We start from the raw sequence: 18,675 nt of genomic DNA, 5'->3' as shown, positions 1-18,675 counted from the left end.
GGTTTTGGGAGCAGCCAGACAGGCAGCTCTATTTGAACGTGGGCGGCAACAGGCCCTGTCCACTCCGACCTAGGTTGAGAAGGAGGTCCAGCAATGGCAAAAGAAAAGGTCCTGGCTGGAGGCCTGCTCCACAGGGAGATACATGCCTGATACTAAAACCCATGACAGGGGAAGTCATGGGCATTAGGAGTGTAACACCTGCTCTTGTCTGGCTAAATGCATGTATTATGCTCACCAAACTGCCCAATAAGCACTTCTCTTAATGTTCATACCCACATATCAATGCTACTCTAACTTTTTGTTAGAGAAGCTTCTCTTCTCAGATGGTGGTGACCTCTGGGATGACTCAAAAGGCCCTGTAGTGCTGAGAAGAGACAGAGGAGTGCTCAGCACTGAAACATCTCTATCACATCTTCTAAGGCTCAGGGTTCATTGCGGAAGAGATGGCGGAAAGAATGTAAGAGTCAAAGAAAGGGTAGGACTCCTTACAACGTGCTCTTCCAGATACATAATGGCCTGGATAGCCATGACCTCACAGTGCCTGACACTACCTACACAAGCCCATCATAATAAGAGGAAAAGATCATGACATCAAAATAAAAGAGAAACTGATTGAGGGAAAAGGGATCTGATGGAAAGTAGAATTGTGAAGGGGAAAGTGGGGAAGGAATGATCATGGTTTATGGCCATAATTATTGAAATTGTCACTAATACAAAAGTCTTAAAAAGAAACTGGCTGAGAGTGGTGGTGCACGCCTTTAATCCCAGCACTCGGGAGGCAGAGATAGGAGGATCGCCATGAGTTTGAGGCCACTCTGAGACTACATAGTTAATTCCAGGTCAGCCTGGACCAGAGTGAGATCCTACCTTGAAAAACTAAAAACAAAAGAGAGAGAAAAAGAAAGAAAGAAAGAAAGAAAAGTAAAGGTCCTGGGAAGTTTGGGTGTGCATAGCCTTCTCATTCACTTGAATCAACATATTCCCTATTACTTAATGATGTCTAAGCAGAATTTTCTGTCACTGGAGATAGAAAGATGTCCTGATGGTCATACAGAACTATGATAACTATGGCAACAGTATGGTGCTGGCATTGCCTTTGATGATTCACAAAACAAAAGAAAATATAGAAACGTGTTTTATTATATTATTATATTTATTTACTTATTTGCAAACAGAGAGAGACAGAGGTAGAGAGAAAGAGTGAGAGAGAATTGACACGCCAGGGCCTCTAGCCACTGCAAACGAACTCCAGGTACATGTGCCTCAAGCCCGGGTTGTTAGGCTTTGCAGACAGACAAGTGTCTTAACCACTGAGCCATTTCTCCAGCCCTGAAACAGATGTCTTAATAATGGAAATATATTAATCAATAGAAGTGGTATCTTAATTAGAAGAGTAAATTCCTCCATAAACAATATCAAAACAGCTGGCTAACATTTGGAAAATTAAGTATGGTGGCCAGTTTCACTCTAAAACCAAAGAATTCCATATATATCAATGACTCAATCTAAAAAGAAACCATAAGACCTAAACCTACAAGGAAAGGAATGAATCTTTTATAATCTTAGGGTGGCAAAAAAAATATTTATTTCTAAGGAGAAAGAAAAATGAATTTGACTATGTACTAAGTATAGATTATAAAGTTTTAAAAATCTTTTTAAAAAGATTTTATTTATTTATCTGCAAGCAGAGAGAGAGATAGAAGACAGACAGAGAGAATGGGTGAGCCAGGACCTCCAGCCACTGCAAACAGACTCCAGACGCATGCACCCCTTTGTGCATCTGGCTTTATGTGGGTACTGGGGAATCGAACCTGGGTCCTTAGGCTTCATAGGCAAGCACCTTTAACCACTAAGGCATCTCCAGCCCCGGCTGAAGCATTTTTGATTGAGCTTGCAACTTGAGACTCCACAAGCACAGCCCTGCTGGTGAGCCGTCACTGGGGGCACATCTTGTAATTCGGCCCTGAGGTGCGCTCAGAGCAGTTTGGAGCTCCGCTCCCCTTGCTTTCCTGGCTGTTGGTGGCATCTCTCTGCTCGGGGTCTATGGAAGAGAGCCAGCTTCTTCTGCCCCGATGGATTCCGTCAGCCTGAAATAAGCCTTCCTTCTCACATGCTGCTTCCCGTTGGATGTTTGTCCCCACCACTAAGGTAACTGCAACACCCATCTTCTGCACGGTTCCTTGAGCCTTGAGGGGTGTGACAGAGATGTCTCATTGAGCACCGAGCACTCAATGGTCACTTGTTCTCAGCGCTTGGAGGAGTTTTGAGTCTCCCCATTAGTCACTGCCAACTGTCGGTCACCTTGCGTGTTGCTGGGACAAAACACCTGACAGAGACAACCGAAGAGAGGAAAGAGTTGCTTGTTTGCGCTCACAGTTTCAGAGGACACAGTCCATCCGGGAGGGGAGGGCATGCCAGAGTGGCCCCATCCGAGGCAGAAAAGAGCTCACGACAGCCACTTCTCACATTGGGTCAAATCAGGAAACAGAAACACCAGGGCCAGAAGCAGGGCCAGGCTGTAACTCTCAGAGCCAACGCTAATCAACTGCCTTCACCATGTTTCTTATTAAAGGATGTTTACACACATTAGCCTGTGGGGGACATTTCGCACTCAAGTCATGCAAATACTTACGCATCAGGAGATGAAATACTGGGCTGGAGAGATGGCTCAGCAGTTAGGGCTCTTGCCTGCAAAGCCTGACGACCCAGGTTCAGTTCCCCAGTACCCATGTATAAAGCCAGATGCACAGTGTCATGAGTCTGGAGTTCATTTACAGTGGCTAGAGGTCCTGGTATACCCTTTCTCTTTCTCTCTCTCTCTCCCTCTCTCTCTCTCTCTCTCTCTCTCTCTCTCTCTCTCTCGCAATTAAATGAATAAAAATTATCTTTTAAAAGATAAAGCAGAAGCTATGGAAAACTATAACATATATAACAAGGAGATCTGATAAATCAACCAGAAAAATGAACTAAGGATAATGAAAAGGCTGGAGAGATGGCTCAGCAGTTAAGAATGTTTCCTGCCCAAACATAAGGGCCTGAGACCCCTGTAGTTCAAATCTCCAGAACCCATGTAAATAGCTGGGCATGGCCATGCATGCCTATAACCCCAGTCCTCCTACGTCAGCCTCAGAAGTGCTGGGATTAAAGGCATGCACCATCACACCCAGGGTTGGGCAGTTTTTAAAAGATGCTTGGAACATATACGTGATGCTAGAGAACCTTCAACCTCGTAACCACAAGCCGACATAATTGACTTTGATGTCCAAATCCTTCATCTGTGTGGTTTTCACTTTGACATATGTAGTGAGCCACAATTTGACGTTTACTTGATCATTTAGCACTTATCCAAGAGATGAGTGTTACTGTCCTCCCATCCCTGTGTTCCAGATCTGCCTTCCGAGTCTTCATAATGGAAAATTAGTTGTAAACAGATTTACAGATGTCCCCAAAGCTAGGCAGGCTGTGGACTCCTCTCTTGTTTTTTTTTTTAATTTATTTGCAAGCAGAGAGAGAGAGAATGGGCCACTAGGGCCTCTAGGCAACTGCAAACAAACTCCAGATGCATACACTACTTTGTGCATCTGGCTTTATGTGGGTACTGGGGAATTGAACCCAAGTCATTGGGTTTTGCATGCAAGTACCTTAACTGTTGAGCCATCTCTCCAGTCCCTCCTCTCTTGTTCTTTAACCTGTCTGAATGTTTACCTGCCGAATAGTGACTTTTCAAAGAAAAAGAGAAGCAAGACGTGGTGGGACACATCTTTAATCCCAACATTTGAGAGACAGAGGTAGGAGGACCCCTGTGAGTTCAAGGCCAGCCTGGGACTACAGAGTGAGATCCAGGTCAGCCTGAGCTAGAATGAGACCTTACCTCAAAAAAAAAAAAAAAAAACCAGCTGGGTGTGGTGGTGCACACCTTTAATCCCAGCACTCAGGAGGCAGAGGTAGGAGAATCACTGTGAGTTCGAGACCAGCCTAAGACTACACAGTGAATTCCATGCAGCCTAAGCTACAGTGAAATCCTATCTCTACAAACCAAAAACAAAGAAAGAAAGGAAGGGAGGGAGGGAAGGAGGGAGGGAGGGAGGGAGGAAGGGAGGAAGGGAGGGAGGGAGGGAGGGAGGGAGAACATCCATCATTCTTTTTTAAAGATTGTTTTCTTTTTATTTATTTGAGAGAGAAAGAAGCAGAGAGTGTGTATGGGCATATCAGAGCCTCCTGTCACTGTAAACAAACTCCAGACACATGCACTTCCTGCGTGTGTCTGGCTTTACATGGATACTGAAGACTCAAACCTGGGCCATCAGACTTTGCAAGCAAGTGCCTTTAACCACCAAGCCATCTCTTCACCCTGAAAACTCATCATTCTAAGAGTTTTGCCCCCAGTCCAGTATCAGTACCACCTCTGATCCCCAAACTAGCAAGTGAGGAGTCACCAACAGACACCGGCGGGACAAACCATGACCTCAATGGTCATGAGGTCCACACTGCGCATCCAGGCACCTGGGGACAGAGGGTGGGAGCAGCGTTTGGAATGTCATGACCAGTGGGGTACATGATGGTTCATCTTCATTCTCAACCTGGCTGGTGTTAGAATCACCTAGGAGACACACCTCTGGCCGAAGACATTTCCAGAGGTTTAACTGAGGAGGAAAGACCACCCCCTCATATCTGTGGCACCATTCCATGGGCTGGGGTCTCAGACTGAACAAAAAGGATAGGAGGGGGCTGGAGAGACGGCTCAGAAGAGCGCTTCCTGTGCAAGCATGAGGGCCTGAGGAGGCCTGAGAGACCACTGGAGTTCTGTTCCTAGGACCTACATAAGCAGCAGGGTATGGCCACACGTGTCTATAGCCCAGTCCTGTGGCAAGCTCCAGGATCAATAGAAGACTCAGCTCAAGTAAGAGTGGGTGGAAGAGAGATGGAGGGGGACAGCCACTATTCCCTTCGGGGCACAACAGAGGAGCACACAGGGGCCACATGGGCACATGCACATGCGTACACCGCACGCACCACATTGCACACACACGTCAAAACGAAAGGAACAAAGTCGGAAGCCACCTGAGCATCTGCAGTCATCTCCCTCTGCTTCCTACCTGCGGATATAAAATGCTCACTGCTGGGCTGGAGGGATGGCTTAGTGGTTAAGGCGTTTGCCTGCAAAACCAAAGGACCCAGGTTCGATTCCCCAGGACCCACATTAGCCAGATGCACAAGGGGGAGCATGCATCTGAAGTTTGTTTGCAGTGGCTGGAGGCCCTGGCGTGCTCTTTCTCTCTCTCTCCCTCTCTCTCTCTCTCTCTCTCCCTCTTTCTCTGTCAAATAAATAAATAAGTAGTAAAATGCTCACTGCTTCATGCTCCTATCAGCAGAGCCAGAGCTGCTCTTGGCCACCACACCTTTCCCGCCATGATAGATGGCACCTCTAAACCACAAGCCAAGACAAACCTGCCTTCCTTAAGTTGCTTGTGTCAGGTATTTTGTCACTGCAATGAGGAAATTTGCTAATACAGGGTCATTGTCACAACACTTTTCCAAGGAGCACTGTGGGGAGGAAGGGGACTCGAGCCCAGTCCATTACAAGGGACAAAGAACCCTTTCAAATAAGCATTTTATTGACTGTATTTTTTATTATTTTATTTTATTATAAATATATTATTTATTTATATGAGAAAGAGAGAGAGAGAGAATGGGCACGCAGGGGCATCCAGCCATTGCAAATGAACTCCAGATGCATACGCCCCTTGTGTATCTATCTGGCTTGCTTGGGTCCTGGAGAATCAAACCGGGATCCTTTGGTTTTGCAGTCAAATGCCTTAACTGCTAAGCCATCTCTCCATCCCTTTATTTTTTTTATTTGTATGTTTTTGAGGTAAGGTCTCACTCTAGCCCAGGGTGACCTGGAATTCACTATGTAGTCCCAGGCTGGCCTCCAATTCACAACGACCCTCCTGAGCGGTGGGATTAAAGGCCTGCACCACCACACCCAGCTTATTGACTTTAAATACTTGTCAGCCATGCCTTTGGGGTTTAATGTATTCACTGCTGTTTCCTTCCTTGACCTCACATGTTAACTCCAAAGGTTTTCTAAATGGATGACATCAGCAAACCTGCAGCAGAATGTGAAGGACATGCTGGGATGAAGCAGGAAACGCTCTTGCCAGACAGCCAATACAGCGATCTATCCTTTTAAAAATATTTTTTGGGGCTGGAGAGATGGCTTAGCGATTAAGTGCTTGCCTGTGAAGCCTAAGGACCCCGGTTTAAGGCTCGATTCCCCAGGACCCACGTTAGCCAGATGCACAAGGGGGCGCACGCATCTGGAGTTCGCTTGCAGTAGCTAGAGACACTGGCCCGCCCATTCTCTCTCTCTGTGTCTGTCTGCCTCTTTCTCTCTCTGTCTATTGCTCTCAAATAAATAAATAAACAACAACAACAAAAAATATTTTTTGTTTATTTTTATTTATTTGAGAGCGACAGAGAGAGAAAGTGGCACAGAGAGAGAGAGAGAGAGAGAGAGAGAGAGAGAGAGAATGGGCGCACCAGGGCCTCCAGCTCCCTTGTGCATCTGGTTCTGGGGAATCGAGCCTCAAACCAGGGTTCTTAGGCTTCACAGGCAAGCACTTAACCGCTAAGCCATCTCTCCAGCCCCAGCGATCTATCTTTTATTTTATTTATTTATTTTTGGTTTTTTTCGAGATAGGGTCTCACTCGCGATCTATCTTTTAAAGTGTGCTTGTGAACTTGGGCAGCAGTCTGAGTCTGTCGGGTGAGAGGAGCCACATGCCGAGGCAGCCCTCCCAGGATGCTTTTGTACAGGTGCAGCCTGTGCGGGGCCGCTTGGAAGGCGGCGGCAATTTTGCTGAGTGCCTTTGGAGAGCTCAGCATTGTATATCACCGTGACTAGGATTTGTCAGACCCTTAAACCACCTAAATCCTTAGAAACCTCCCTTCCTTGAACTAGTTCTAGCTTCTGTGTGATCCTAGACTTGTATAGAAGGGGCCATCCTGGGACGGGACAGGCCAGTGGCAGTTCAAGCCATAGATGGCACCAAGGAGCCAAATTGTGTCTAGAAGATTGCATTGTAAGCAGTCCTACCCTTCCTTTGGTCATACATTCTTCTTGCCACCTCTTCTGCAATGGACCCTGAGCCTTGGAGAGTTGATAGAGGTATTTCAGTGCTGAATACTTCTCTGTCACTTCTTCTCAGCACTGTGGTGCGTTATGGACACTCAATTTCTTCATAGCATTGATGACAACTTACAAATATAAAATGCTTCCTTTTTGCAGAGGGAGGTGCTGGGGAATCAAACCTATGGCTTTGTGCATAGCAGATAAGAATTTACCCCTGAACCTACCCCTACTTTATTTGGACATTGTCTACTGGAGATGAAGCTTTTTTTTTTTTTTTTCCTTTGATTTTTCAAGGTAGGGTCTCACTCTAGCCCAGGCTGACCTGGAATTCACTCTGTAGTCTAAGGCTGGCCTTGAACTCATGGCAGTCCTCCTGCCTCTGTCTCCCAATTGCTGGGATTAAAGGTGTGTGCCAGCATGCCTGGCTTTTTTTGGGGGGGGGTATTTTTAAGGTAGGGTCTCACTCTAGCTCAGGCTGACCTGAAACTCTCATTCTGTAGTTCCAGGCTGGCTTCAAACTCATAGTGATCCTCCTACAACACGTGCTGGGATTAAAGGCGTACATCACTGTGCCCTGCTCAACTAAATATGTTTTTTTGTTTGTTTGTTTGTTTTTTTGAGGTAGGATCTCACTCTGGCCCAGGCTGACCTGGAATTCACCATGTAGTCTCAGGCTGTCCTCAAACTCACAGCGATTCTCCTACCTCTGCTTCCCGAGTGCTGGGATTAAAGGCATGCACCACCTCGCCCAGCACAACTAAATATGTTTTTTTTAATTTGAAAAGAAACAGGACTAACACGTTGCATGGTGCCTGACTTATGTACCTACCCAATGAATGCGCAGCTGTCAAATTAACGCATTATTCATTAAGGGATACAAATGGCGTCTGGGAAATGATAACGCTGGTTGGAAGAACACGTCTGTGAAGAGCAAACTCACCAGCTGGAGGTCATTAAGCCAACGAGGAACACTTGTTTCTCAAATTGCCCTTTAAGCAGGGGATTTGTTGAGTCAATATAAACACTGGTCATTTCTCTGAAAGCTATTATCAAAAATCAGTTTTTGGGCTGGAGAGATGGCTTAGCGGTTAAGCGCTTGCCTGTGAAGCCTAAGGACCCCAGTTCGAGGCTCGGTTCCCCAGGTCCCACGTTAGCCAGATGCACAAGGGGGCGCATGCGTCTGGAGTTCGTTTGCAGTCACTGGAAGCCCTGGCGTGCCCATTCTCTCTCTCTCCCTCTATCTGTCTTTCTCTCTGTGTCTGTCACTCTCAAATAAATAAATAAAAAATGAACAACAAAAAAAATCAGTTTTCTAGTTCCTTGCAGCTTACAGCAGCCACTCCCGTATCCACCCACCAATCATCTGCCGCCTTAGTTAATCCACTAACTCCCATCCCCCACTACCATCCTCCAACCATCTACTTACCCAGACAGTCATCTTTTTTTTTTTTTTTTTTTTTTAGGTAGGGTCTCTCTGTAGCCCAGGCTGACCTGGAACTCACTCTGTAGTCTCACACGCTGGCCTCGAACTCACAGCGATCCTCCTACCTCTGCCTCCTGACTGCTGGGATTAAAGGCGTGCTCCACCATCTGGGCTCAGACATTTGTCTGTTACTCACCACACTGCCCATTCGCTTAGCACCCCCATGTTCCACATACACGCCCACGCGTCCCTGCCACTGGGCATGGAGTGTCTTGAGTGGGCTGTGGTGATTGTTGTGGGGAATAGTAGATTGCAGTTTTCATTGAGGGGTCCTGAAATGAAGGCAATGTGCATCCAGAACAATGGGGACCTGGGAGTTTTCCTTCTGAACCTTGCTGACTGGTGGGGAGCTGCCAGCCCCAGGCCTGGAGGAAGACTGGCCAGAGGATCTGTGTTGGCTCCCTTCCTCCAGAAGAGAGTTGGGGGTTATCTGAAGGAGCCCTTGAAGGGACTCCCACCCCCATCCTTACATCTTGTCACCAGGGATGAAGCAGAAAGTCCTGGGAGAGTAAAATGTTGAGACTACAGGGACTTCAGAGCTGATCTGGCTGGCTCCCTACTGATAGAGGAGATGAGCTAAGGCCTGTCGTCTCAGGACTCTGCTAAGCCAGGGATACTATGACCAGGGTTCAGCCTGAGACCTGTGGGCCTGGCCAGGCAGAGGCCCAGCCTCAAATGGGATGCGGTTTATGGCTTCTGGGCCTTCCTTTTCTCACTCTCAGACTAGAGAGACACCACAGTCATATGCCATTTAGCTGGCAGCAAGCCAGGTTCTTTTCTGCATGTCTTTTTTTAAAAAAAAAAAAATTGTTATTTATTTATTTATTTATTTGAGAGCGACAGACAGAGAGAGAAAGAGGCAGATAGATAGATAGAAAATGGGCACGCCAGGGCCTCTACCCACTGCAAAGGACCTCCAGACGCGTGAGCCCCTTGTGCATCTGGCTAACGTGGGTCCTGGGGAATTGAGCCTCGAACCGGGGTCCTTAGGCATGACAGGCAAGCGCTTAACCACAAAGCCATCCCTCCAGCCCTCTGTGTGTCTTAAATCCAAGGATGCCAGTGTCTATTGAGTAAATCCCACCAATGCCTGTTGATTATGTGACTCCAAGGCTCAGGGTCCATTGCAGAAGAGGTGGCAGAAAGGATGTATGACCACATAAAGCCAGGGAATGGGCCTGGCTTACTCCACACCGACTCCTAGACGCTGTGCCACAGGGTAGGGTCTTTCAGTGCCGGTGACCTCCCATAGACAGCCTGCTTTTGGAATGATCTCCTGGGGTTCCGGATGGGGTTTGATGTTCAGAAGGGTCATCCGGGATGATGGAGCGCAGCATGTGTAAGTAAAAAAAGGGATAATGGTTAAATGGGGGGGGGGGGAATGTAAGACCAAAGGAAGGGTAGGACTGCTTACAATGCCATCTTCTAGACACAATTTGGCCTAGCTATCTATGACCTCATAGTGTCTAATACTACTTACGTAAGACCTCCATAATTAAAGAAGAAAAAAAATGGTGACATAAAATAAGGGGGAGGGGATATGTTGGAGAGTGGATTTGGGAAGGGGAAAGGGGGGAGGAGATGGAATTATCATGGTTTATTATCTATTAAAAAAAAAAGAAACTTGAGTGTGAGGTTGTACGGGCTAATGAGAGGCGATTGTCAGGGAGGGGAGTGGACAAGTGAGAAGACCAGTGAGTTTCTTGTCGCTGTGACTGCTACCTGACAAGAAGCTACTTGGAAGGCTTTATTTTCAAAGCTCAGTTAGAGGGAAGGCGTCATCGCGTCATCGTGGTAGGGAAGGAAGGCATGGCACAGGCAGCTCCATGGTGGTGAAGGTGTTGTGCCAAGACCCCTGACCAGGAGCCAAGTCCCCCGCTCACCCAGGAGTCACCCAGAGAACCACCACAGAAGCCAAGACACTCAAATGCAAAAGCAACAGGTTTCTTTATTGCAAGCCTTGGCCTGGGCTCCATCCCCACAGTCCGGCACAGCGGTAGTGAGGGATGGAGCCCCTTTCTTTTGGGGGAAGGGGTTCATATAGGAATTCGAGCAAAGAAGTAGGGGATAGATACATGATTGGTTGATTTAAACAGTTCTGATTGGCTTGGGGTTTCAGCGGGCAAAGTTGGGGGCAGGAGCTAGGGGCACTCCAGGCAGATGAAGTCATCTCCATTGTCCTTGAAGTGGAGATTCCTCAGTTTCTTATCTAAGCAGGTGGTCAGAGACACCCCCCACCACCACAGTGGAGTGTTTCTGCAATGTCCTTGAAGTGGAGATTCCTCAGAAACTTTAGGGGGAAAGGCAGCAATTAAGCAAGCAAAGTTTACAGAAGCAAAAGGTCAGCACTTTGGCAGGCTAGTTCTCTGTCTAAGTCAGGCCTGGGGCTTTTTAAAAAAAATGGTTATATTTGGTCTCTCATTGGCATGAAGCAGGAATCTTCATCTTCTCACATCTCAGGAGAACAGGAAACGGGGGGACCAGTCAGGAAGTAGTGCCCAGCTATAAACCTCACTTCCTCCAGCTAGGCTCCTCCTCCTGAAGGTTCCACAGATTCTGAAAACAATGCGGCAGAGCTCAAACACGTGAGAGGGCGGGTGCTGAAAATACAGCCAGGCACCCGAAACAAACTGTGGGGAAAGAGCTGGGGCACCCTGGGGCCGGTGGGGGGTGGGGAGTATGGACTCTAGAGTAGCTGAGGGACTGACCAGACTGACTTCACATCCTGGTGGGTCTAGGAGATCCACAGTTGTTGTCCTAGAGTATTTCTCAGCGACTTCCTGCCTTGGACAACCTACCTCAGGACCACTCAGATCATGAGCAAGAAGCAAATGGTAAGAAGTGGGAGGGGGAGGCAGGAGCGGGAGGGAAGGCCGTGTGAGGAATGCTGGAGTACATTCTAGGCTCATGGAGAAGCACTGGATAGACCTTCTGATTCATGCCCAAGGTACAATCTGTACTTTCTTGGGTTTTTTTGGAGAGGGTCTTTTTTAAAAATTTTGTTTTTATGTATTTATTTGAGAGAGAGATACAGAAATAGGCAAGGCAAGGAGAGAGACAGAGAAAGAGAGAGAGAGAGAGAGAGAGAGAGAGAGAGACACAGAGAATGGGCACACAGAACCCCAGATGTGTATGCCCCCTTGTGCATCTGGCTTACATGGGTCTTTTTACCTAGGCCCTTTGGCTTTTGCGGGCAAGTGCCTTAACTGCTAAGCCATCTCTCCAGGCCTGGAGGGGGTCTTTCTGAGGTAGGGTTCCCTTCCCAGGCTGACCTAGAACTCACTCTGTAGTCCCAGGCTGGCCTCAAACTCATAGCAGTCCTCCTATCTCTGCTTTCCGAGTGCTGCATGTGCCTCCACGCACAGCTACAATCTGTACTTTCTTTCTTTCTTTTTAAAGATATTTTATTTATTTATTTATTTATGAGAAAGAGACAGAGAGAAAGAGAATGGGCACATCAGGGCCTCTAGCCACTACATACGAACTCCAGACAACTGTGTCCCCTTGTGCAGCTGGCTTTCTTGGGTCCTGGGGGATTGAACCTGGGTCCTTAGGCTTCAAAAGCCAATGCCATAACCGCTAAGCCATTTCCCCAGTCCCCACGATCTGTACTTTCTAAAGGCAGTTAACAAGTTCACAACTAGGGCTTTCCATCCATTCAGAGATCCATATGCATTGACTGAACACCCTAGACGTTATACTATGTATTAGCTACTAGGGACAGAAAGATGAAAGGAAGGTATTCAGATAGCAGCAAGGATTAAGAGAAGATGCACAGCATCATTATTGATGGGGAAATGCACTTCCAACCACGGCGAGGTAACGTTATACACCTACTGGGATGTGGTGTCGTTTCAAAGGCAAATGAGTTTTGACAAGGGTGCAGAGAAGTCAAAACACTTCATACATTATCAATGGGATATAAAATGCTGCAGCTCCAGAGGAAATCCATTTGGCAGTTCCTCAAACTGCTAAATGTAGAACTACAATATGTGTCAGTTCCTTTTTTTTTTTTTTTTTTTTTTTTTTACATTTTATCTGCAGTTAGCATACAGAGCAGCATTGGGGTTTGGAAGCCTCTTTTCTCCTCTCACGCTCTTCGTATTAGTTACCTTCTCAGTGCTAGGAAAAAAAATCTGACAAAATCAGTTTAAGGAAGGAAGATTGACGTCAGCGTACAGTACCAGGTCATAGTCTGTCACGACAGGGAGGGCACGGTGGCAGGAACTGGAGGCGGCTGGTCACATCCAGCCCACCGCGAGGAAGCAGAGAGCGGTGAATACCAGTGTGTAGCCAGCTGTGTCCTTTCATACAGCCCAGGACCCCAGCCCAGAGTTAAGCTGGGGCTTCCCTCATCAACCAGCCTCATCAGTGTAATGGTCCTCCATGCCCGGAGACTAATCTACTGTACAGAATCCTTCACAGGTGATTCTAGGTCCTATCAAGTTGACCATCAATATAAACCATCACAGCCTCTGGTGTCATGACCACTACCCACGCTCACTTTCACATAAATACCCATGTACAAATTAGAAGCTAGAGTCTTCATATGAAAACATGTAGTATTTCTTTTTGATTTTTTTTTTTTTTGATGTGTGTGTTCTAGTATATGTGGTGCATGTGCATGTGGCGGGTGCACATGTGTCAGGACCAGAGGATATCAAGTGTCCTCTATCATGCCTAGAACTCTAGGCCAGGAATTCACTATGTAGTCTCAGGATGGCCTGGAACTCATAGCAATCCTCCTACCTCTGCCTCCTGAGTGCTGGGATTAAAGGTGTGCACCACCACGCCTTGGCTCTTAAAGGCTTTTATCATGAAGGCATGGTGTTGAATTTTGTCAAATGCTATTTCTGGCTCTATCAAGGCAATTATGTGATTTTTTTTTTTCTTTCCTTAAATCTATTAACATGGGACTGGAGAGATTACTTAGTGGTTAAGGAGCTTGCCTGCAAAGCCAAAGGAACCCAGGTTTTATTTCCCAGAACCCACGTAAGCCAGATCTACAAGGTGGCACATGTATCTGGAGGTTATTTGCAGCAGCTAAAAGTTCCTGGTGCACCCATTCTCTCTCACTCTATGCCTCTCTCCTCTCTCTTTCACTCGCACGTGTGCGCATGTGCACACACACACACACACACACACACACACAGAGCTAAGTAAATATAAAAAATCCGGGCTGGAGAGATGGCTTAGCAGTTAAGCGCTTGCCTGTGAAGCCTAAGGACCCCAGTTCGAGGCTCAGTTCCCCAGGTCCCACGTTAGCCAGATGCACAAGGGGGCGCATGAGTCTGGAGTTCGTTTGCAGAGGCTGGAAGCCCTGGCACGCCCATTCTCTCTCTCTCTCCCTCTACCTGTCTTTCTCTCTGTGTCTGTCTCTCTCAAATAAATAAATAAAAAATTTAAAAAAATATATAAAAAATCCATCAACATGGTGTGGTACATTTATTGATTTGCATATATTGAACCAACCTTGCATCCCTGGGATGAAATCAACTTGGCCATGATGTATGATCTTTTTAAACACAGTTTGAGATTGGAGGGATTGCTTAATGGTTATGGTGTTTGCCTGAAAAGCCAAAGGATCCAGGTTTGATTCTCCAGGACCCACATTAACCAGATGCACAAGGGGGCACATGCATTTGGAGTTTGTCTGCAGTGGCTAGAGGCCCTGGTGCGCCCATCCTCTCCCTCTCTGTCTCTCTCTTTCTCTCTCTCTCTCTTTCTCTGACAAATAAATAAATGTACTTTAAAACACAGTTTTACTGGAGGAAGGGATTTATTTCAAGCTTACAGATCCAGGGGAGGTTCCATCAATGGCGGAAGAAGATGACTCCCATTCAAATTTCCAAGCAGAGAGAGCAATGGCCACCAGCCAGCAAACACTAAAAGCAGCAAACAGGGACCCCACCAGAGCTCAAGCCTCTCTGTGTACCTTCAGGCTGGAATTCCCAAACATACATTTAGGCTGAATTCCAGGATCCTCCCCTCCAGTGACACCTCCTTCAGCCAGGTAGCTGGAGACCCAAGTTACCAGCTTTAGTAAAACAGCTGAGTCTATGAGGGATGTAACTGCAAACTACCACATTCTACTCCTAGCCTCCATAGACTCATTACCCTCTCACATTGCAAACTGTATCTAGTCCAACTTTGAAGGTACCCATAGTCTTTTACTAACTTTAAGATTATTGTAAAGTCCCAAGTCTCATCTGAGATTCAAAACTGTCTCTTAACTGTGAGTCCTGTGAAATCAAAAGAAGTTACACTCTTCTAACACGGAATGGCACAGAAGAAACATTTCCATTGTCATAAGGCATAACAAGGAGAGATGACTAATGCAAAAACTTTCCTTCCCTTTGGAAAGTTCCAAAGCTAACACAATTCTCTCTGTATTTAGCATTTTCAGATTCATCAGAATTTGGTTTTCCACTCTGGCTAATCTTGGCAGCCCCTCAGTACCCGTGCACCAGAGTCTCCTTTCTGCCAGTCAACAGAAGCCAAGGCACAAGAACCCTTGAAGGGTCGTGCCAGCCTCTGCCTTCTTGCATGTCAGCAGTTCAGTAGTTTAGCACCTATGTGTTAAACTGGTCTCCATTCCAGCCAGCCTTCTTCACGGGTCAATCCCATTCTTCCAAATTCAATGTCCATTTGAATATGGGCATGAAAGAATGTGACTTTATTTGGAAATAGGGTCTTTTGAAGATGCTATTAAAGGTCTTGAGATGAGATCAACCTGGATTGAGGGCATACCCTAAATGTAATGGCAAGTGCCATTTAAGAGAAGCTCTGGGTAAAGAGAGAGAAGGCCCCGTGATGACAGAGGCAGAGACTCAAGTGAGGCAGCCAACTGCAAGCCAAGGGAGACTGAAGCCCCCAGGACCTGGAGGCGCAGAAGGAGTCTCCCCTAGGCCCCTGGAGGGAGAGTGGCCCTGCTGATACCCTGACTGCGGGCCTACAGTAACGGGAGACTAGATTTTTTGTTTGCTTGTTTATTTATTTATTTATTTAAGATTGATGGACAGAGAGAGAAAGATGCAGAGAGAGAGAGAGAGAAAAAGAATAGGCGTGCCAGGGCCTCCAGCCACTGCAAACGAACTCCAGATGTGTGCGCCCCCTTGTGCATCTGGCTAACATCGGTCCTGGGGAATCAAGCCTCGAACCGGGGTCCTTAGGCTTCACAGAGGCAAGCGCTTAACCACTAAGCCATCTCTCCAGCCCGGAGACTAGTTTTGCTGTTTGAAGCTACCCTTGAGATTATCACAGTCCTTAAAACCAATACACATAGGTTCCAGGATTTTGTTCCCACCAGCTTACAGAAAACTTTCCTTCCTTTTATCCTTTTCTTCCCTCCCTTCTTCCTTTTCTCCCTCCTTCTCTCTCTCTCCTCTCATCGGTTGGCCTGGAACTCACTCTGTAGGTGAGATTGGCCTTGAGTTTCTGACCCTCCTGCCTTAACCTCCCAAATTATGGGATTACAGGCCTGTGCCACCACTACTGGTTTATGTGGTATAGGAGAGCACTCTGGTTTATGTGGCATAGGAGAGCACTCTGGTTTATGTGGTATAGGAGAGCACTCTGGTTTATGTGGTATAGGAGAGCACTCTGGTTTATGTGGTATAGGAGAGCACTCTGGTTTATGTGGTATAGGAGAGCACTCTGGTTTATGTGGTAGGTAAGCGCTCTACCAATTAAACCACATTCCCAGCCCCTAGACTAACTTTTTAATGTTAGTTTCTAAGTATCGGCTATTTTCTTAAATGTTATTTGTTTACAAACAAAGAGAGATAGAAGTGAAACATACAGAGAGAATGGGCACTCCAGGGCCCCCAGCTGTTGCACATGGGCTCCAAATTCATGTGTCACTTTTGTATATCTGGCTTTACCTGGGTACTGGGGAATTGAACTTGGGTTGCTAGGTTTTGCAGGCAAGTACCTCAACCACTGAGCCATCTGTCCAGTCGCAGTGTTGGTGATTTTGAATGCTTTTTTTTTTTCCCCCCACATATGTGTGGCACAGCCGCCCTCAGGCTTCTGTCACGCCTGTAGGACCGTGTCACACAACGGAGCTTTGCTAGCCTGGAAGAACTGAAGAACTTTTATTTTAATTTTTGTTTCTGTTGTTTGGTTTTTCAGAGTCTCACTCTACCCAGGCTGTCCTGGAATTCACTATGTAGTATTTAGGGTGGCCTCGAACTCATGGTGATCCTCCAACCTCAGCCTCCCAAGTGCTGGGATTAAAGGGGTGCACCACCACACCTATTTTTTTTTTAAGAGTCTCACTCTCACCCAGGCTAACCTGGTACTCTCTTTATAACCTAGGCTGGCCTCAAACTCACTGCAGTCCATCTCTCCAATCCTCAATGGGCTCCGGGACACAGCCAACCCAGTTTGAGTATCAGCCCCCTTGTTGGTAAGCAGTGGGAATCCTGCTTTTCTAATAGGGTGGAGGAACTGGGGATACAGCTCAGGAGTACAGCACTGCCTAGCATGCGCAAAGCCCTGGGTTCCATCCCCAACGCTGAAAAAAAAAGTACATTAACCAGGTGTGTGGCACACACTGTTAGTCCCAGCACTTGGGAGGCAGAGGTAGGAAGGTCACTGGGAGTTTGAGGTTAGTCTGGGTCTACAGAGTGAGTTCCAGGTCAGTCTGAAAGCATTATATTATTCACAGGATGCAATAGTGAGAGCCTGTGATTCCAGCACCTAGGAGGAAGCAGATGAAGGAGGATCAGGAGTTAAAGGTAAGCCTGGGCTACATGCGATCCTGTCTTAAAACAAAAATAAAAACAAAAAACACCACTCTTTCTCCCCCACCCTGAAAACACACACACTCTTCAGTCGATCAATAATAAAACAAAGTCCCCAAAGCTAGGCTCTTCTCCTGGTTTCGTGAGTTCTGTTGACATGTGCTTTTTATTTATTTATTTATGGCTTTTTGAGGTAGGGTCTCACTCTAGCCCAGGCCAGTCTTGAACTCACAGCAATCTTCCTACCTCTGCTTCCAAAGTGCTGGGATTAAAGGCACGTGCCACCACACCTGGCTGACGTGTGCCTCTTAAATAGCAAAGTCCCAGTGACAATCGATCTTTAGTGTCAACCCGATTGAATCTAGAAGCAACCAGAAGTCATCTCTGCACCTGTCGGTGAGGGATTTTCTAGATTAAGTTGCAATGGGGGCACCCAGTATAACTGTGGGCAGCGCCATGTCATGGGCTGGGCGCCCAGTTTACTGAGTCTTAGCATTGGTCTCGGCTTCCTGACAGCAGATTGGATATGTTAGCAGCTTCATGCTCTAGCCAGCCATGCTTTCCTGCCCAGCCGTGTTGGACTATAACCTCTCAAAGTGTAAACTTTGCAAAATAGTTAGAGGTAACTAATGCAGCACCCAGTTATTGGGAAAGCTTTGGAGAATTTCAATGTTACATTTTCTGACAGCACAAGGTCACCTATTAGGAACAATGTGCTTTGGGACCTGAACCCCTATAGCACACAAACCCACAAAGGGTGTGGTCAGTGGCAAAAGCAACTTGGAAAGAAGCAGTGACGGATGACGTCAGGACCGCGGGCACCAGACACCACTCACATGGCTTCTCATTTTATCTACCCAGTACCAGGATGTGGGTGAGTTCTCATCTGCTTTTACTGAGGTCACCCTGAGACTCCACAGTGAATTCCAGGTCAGCCTGGGCTAGAGTGAGACCCTACCTCGAAAAACCAAAAAAAAAAAAAAAAAAAAAAGTGGTCCCAATATCTCTGAATTGCTCTTCTAGAAGGATCCCAGTGTCTTTTCACTTTGTAGGTGAGGAAATCTACTCAAGTAGATACAGGCCGCAGACCCACTGCTGTCTAGTCTAGACTGTTTACAAAGTCTTAATCCTGTCAGTGGTTAATTCAATCCCAACTCTGAGTCAGTGACAATTTTGTGTGCCACCTTGGAGGTCTTTTGGATGAGATGAACCAGTGCCCTCCGGGTAAGCAGGCTACCCTCCATCATTTAGTAGGCCTCCTCCAGTCAGCTGAAGTCTGAATCACCCCCCCGACACACACACACGCACCC

General features: G+C 46.8%; 1 long non-coding RNA gene across 1 annotated transcript; it reads left to right on the top strand.

The window, feature by feature from the left end:
* Positions 1-11,293: 11,293 nt before the first annotated feature.
* On the top strand, positions 11,294-17,342 carry LOC123460842. The gene is made up of 3 exons (XR_006637241.1): positions 11,294-11,452; positions 16,938-17,028; positions 17,290-17,342. It is a non-coding gene; the product is annotated as an uncharacterized LOC123460842 (long non-coding RNA).
* Positions 17,343-18,675: the final 1,333 nt, after the last annotated feature.

This window comes from Jaculus jaculus, chromosome 5, assembly GCF_020740685.1.
Source record: "Jaculus jaculus isolate mJacJac1 chromosome 5, mJacJac1.mat.Y.cur, whole genome shotgun sequence".
Taxonomy (NCBI): Eukaryota; Metazoa; Chordata; class Mammalia; order Rodentia; family Dipodidae; genus Jaculus; species Jaculus jaculus.
The sequence above is the reverse complement of the archived record's forward strand: the minus strand, read 5'-3'. Positions and strand labels throughout refer to the sequence as shown.